Raw genomic sequence first — 4,593 nt, 5'->3', positions numbered from 1 at the left:
CCAAGCCGGGACCGCCTCTCGCTTCCGCCTTGAGTTAGAGCCCGCCCATTCTTGCGGTACTTCCGGGGCTGGAGAGGAAGTCTCTGCAACTGGGGCAGGCAGGGTTCTAGATCCTGATACTTAGGCTGACGCTTCTGTCTCCTGTGGCAGGGAGCCTGAACACCTATGCGCTGAGTTTTAATATCTCGAGTGTTTGTGGGCGAGAAAGAACGCGCTGGCAGGTCAGGCCGCTGCGCCATGACGCTAGGGCCCTCTAGAGGCAGGAAGACCTGTCAGCGGGTGCTGATCGCGGGTTTTTTGTTTTTTTGTTTTTTTTTGTTTTAAACCATGGGGATAATAATAATAATACACTTGCAAGTCTCTGCGCGTGCGTACCGCTCTCTGCTGCCCCGCGCCTCGGTGAGCTGTCGCCAGAGCGTGATGGTGTTTGCACACGTTTCTGTCTTTTGGCTTGTGCAGTGACCCGGCCCTATCCTTGTGCAAGTTCATTTTAAGACCTGTCATGTGGAGCGCTCGCTCTCTTACCTATTGTATACTAGATGACACATGCACAGCATTTCTAATGTTTAAAGAGTTGGAAAGCCAAACATGCCTGCCACACCGAGGAATGCTTAAGGACACGTAACAAAAGGCTATTCCCATATCCTAAGGCTACAGGATCTTGGACGTATCCAATTTACTTGAACGTCGATTTTTGGCTTTCTTTTCTTACGAGTGGGATAATAATGCCAACCCAAGTATTGTGAAATTTGTATAAGTAATTTAAAATGTTTGCATCAAGGTTCAGAGATTAAGAAGAGTGCTTCTAGCTCTTGCAGAGGACCTGGATTTGATTTCCAGCACCCATGTTAGGAGGCTCCAGCCCCAGGGATCCAAGGCCTTCTTGGCTTCTGTAGGCAGCTGCACACACCTACAGAGAAACTTTAAAAAGAATGCTCAGGTCAGGTGCTTTGCTTGTCATTCCTAAATAGTTCAGAGTAATGGGAAGAATGGAAACTTTTGGTTATCCACATAGATGTGGGTTCGAATCCTGACCCACCAATTTTAGCAGTGTGATGAGATTAGTTTCATTTTAGGTTTATGTTTGCAAGGCATATATTGGTACCTACTTCAGAGGAGTGTTCAGTGCTGTGGGAATAGTTTTTATTTATTAATGAGGCATGGACACACAATATTGACTTCACATGAAGATTGCTCTGAAGAAGAGTAGTTCAGCTGGTAATCGTGATCGTCCCCTTTGAGTCTCAATAAGAAGCTCGACATTTCTTTTCCTTTTTAAAAACTTAATTGTTTTTAGCTGGGCAGTGGTGGTACATGCCTTTGATCCCAGCACATGGAAGGCAGAGAAGCAGGAGGATCTCTAAATTCAAGGCCAGCTTGGTCTACAGAGTGAGTTCTAGGACAGCCAGAGCCACACAAAGAAACCCTGCCTTGAAAAACCAACCAACCAAAAATGTATTTGTTTTTATTTTATGCACATGTGTGTATTGCTTGCATGTATGTCTGTGCAACACATTGAAGCATTCCCTGCAGAGGTCAGAAGAGGGAATCGGATCCTCTGGGACTGTACTTATAGATAGAGGTAGGCTGCCATGTGGGTGCTGGGAACTAAACCCAGGTTCTCCTCAAGAGCAAACTGTTCTCAACCACTCAGCCATCTCTCTATCCTAAGCCTGTATTCTCTTCCTCCTCCTCCTCTTCTTCCTCCTCCTCTTCTTCCTCCTCCTTTCCTTTTCTTCCTCTCCTCTTCTTCTTCTGATAATGCTACAGAAACTTAGAAAATTTAGTCAGATGGTTTAGTGGATAAAGCCACCTACCTTCACGCCTGAGGACCTGAGCTTTCTCCCCAGGGCTGCCTTGGATGAAAGAGAGAAGCCGCTCTGACAGGTTGTCCTCTAACCGCTACACATGCAGAGTCACATGTGCCCCTGCCCAGACACACACTCACACACATGTACACATGTAAGCGAAGGGTCGGGGGGGGGTGTACCTGGAAGAGAATGGGGGACAAGAGACACGAAGAAGGACACCAAGACAAGAGTCTGATCAAGGCGACAATTTTATTTTTCCCCAAGGCTGAATTTATACCATAACATGGGTAACAGAGGGAGGGGGGAAGTAAGAAACATTTACCCACGCCAAGGACACAATATTCGTGTGGTCAGGGAGTAGGCTGATGTTGACAGGTTGTCAGAAAGGTCACAGGTCTGTCATATTATTAGTCAGCAGGACAACTTTATCATATTATTATTTTTCTTGACCACCAGATTTGTATTAGTCTTCTGCAGCTGGCTGGGGATTTTCCATGAACCTAGTCATACTTAATTTTAACATCGACAATGGAGGGCTTCAAGGGCATCGCTCCCAACATCTCCCCCTGCCTTATAGTCAAATGAAAAGGTGACCAATGGCCGTGCTGTCTTGGAATGAGCCCCTCGGGAACTGCGTCTGTCTTAGGTTGGAGTGATATTTGTCACATGGTCAAGAGAATCTTGTGGCCAGGGTCCGTCATGGGATAAGGCAGCAGCTAATGGCAGCCCTCCTGTCTTAGGCCCTTTATTCGTGAATATATCACTCTCTTACCCGTCATTGACTGTCCAGCTCAGCATGCAGGGGTGACAATTCATTGATTTTTCAGCAAAGGCATCAGGACAGCAGGCAGAAAAGAATGTTGGCCTCATTTGGGTGAAGGACAAAAATGTCCTTGCCTGGGCTGGGAGGAGATGTGTAGGTGAGCTTGGCCATCATCAAAGCATCCTCCATAGCTAGCCTATGATAATATACCTGAATAGGTTTTGCTGCTATATTATCTACTGTTATTTAACAAGGCTGGTTAAATGATTAAATGTCCAAGGGCCAAAAGATATAACCAAAAGAAGGCCTACTAGGGGGTCCAACAGAGACCAATTTTTTTTTCTTTTTCTTTTTTTTCGGAGCTGGAGACCGAACCCAGGGCCTTGCATTTGCTAGGCAAGCACTCTACCACTGAGCTAAATCCCCAACCCCCTTCTCTGACTTTTTTTTTATCTCTCTTTAACCATATTCTAAGACACAGGAAGTATCCAAGCACTGCCTTTCTCTTACAAACCAGAATTCACTGTGATTGTTCAAAGTTGGGGAATTAAAGGTAAAGAGCCGATCAGAAAGAAGCACACTTGTTAGTATATATGGCTTACATAAAAAGGGGGACCAGACAATTGTTCTTTTTGACTAACCTCTGACTCTTTTTTTTTTTTTTTTTGGTTCTTTTTTTTTGGAGCTGGGGACCGAACCCAGGGCCTTGCGCTTCCTAGGCAATCACTCTACCACTGAGCTAAATCACCAACCCCTAACCTCTGACTCTTAAAGACAGTGTGGGTTAAAGTTAAAATATTTAGATATACTTAAAACACTGTTCTATTTTGGATAGTTGTGGGAGTTTAAAAATTGAATGAATTTACATGATTGTAAATGTTTACCATGAAATATCACAGAAGGGATGCCACCAGGCAGGGAATTACAATTTTAATTGATATTAAACATCTTAAATAATTTGGAGAAACCTCAGCATTGAGTTATAACCATCAGGAGAAACATTGTTGACATTCTCAAAATAAATCAAATAGACAATTCAATTTGGGTTCCTGTAACAATCATAATTGTGTTATCCAAAAAGCCAAACCCTACGAAAGGTATCGTATTGTAGAAGAATACATATCTCAGCGTCCTGGAGTGGATGGTAGAGCTTCTAATTTTTCTTGTGTGATGGCAATGGACTCGAAGCGGTGCAGTTCTTTGAGCAAGCAGCTCCTCTCGGTGGAGTGCAGGCTGTAGATGAGTTGTGTGTGCCCCACACCAAGTTCAGTGCCTCCCTGGGCTCCTTCTTTGGATCAGTGCCCAGAAGCGGGGGAGTAAGAATGTCCAGGTTCTTTTAACAATTTTTTAAAAAGATTTATTTATTTATTTTATGCGTATGAGTACACTATATCCATCTTCAGACACACCAGAAGAGGGCATCAGACCCCATTACAGATGGTTGTGAGCCACCATGTGGTTGCTGGGAATTGAACTCAGGACCTCTGGAAGAGCAGTCGGTGCTCTTAACCGCTGAGCCATCTCTCCACCCCCAGCCATCTCTCCAGCCCCTCTTTTAACAATTTTATGGTAAATATAATCCCTGTATTGGCACCTGATTGAAACATTCTAGAGACCCCAAGTATATCCACGTGTCCAATCCAGGTTTCAAACCGCGGAGGTAAATTTAATATTTAGGGGGATGCACCAGCCCCTTGTTTTAGAATTAGAACCTTCACAATGGGAATCTGGGACATGCATATTAGCAGGATGGGAGGTATTATAAGTCAAACAACACAGTGTATTAGGTGATAAAATTCTTAAGAACAGGAGAAAGGGGCCAGGCAAGAAAGCTAGGGGGTGGCTCATTGAGAGCTGGTGGAACAACCAGATCAGGTGACAAGTAGCATTCAGTCACACAGCTAAACGAGAAAGCTTTCTTAGGACAAAAAGGCCAGTGCAAAAACGAGCGCAAGCTTTGTGCCTGTGAAACAGAAAGGCAAGCAGAGGGGCAGCCGGAGTCTGTTACCGGCTGTCTCT

The sequence above is a fragment of the Rattus rattus genome, chromosome 4, assembly GCF_011064425.1.
Source record: "Rattus rattus isolate New Zealand chromosome 4, Rrattus_CSIRO_v1, whole genome shotgun sequence".
Taxonomy (NCBI): domain Eukaryota; kingdom Metazoa; phylum Chordata; class Mammalia; order Rodentia; family Muridae; genus Rattus; species Rattus rattus.
The sequence above is the reverse complement of the archived record's forward strand: the minus strand, read 5'-3'. Positions refer to the sequence as shown.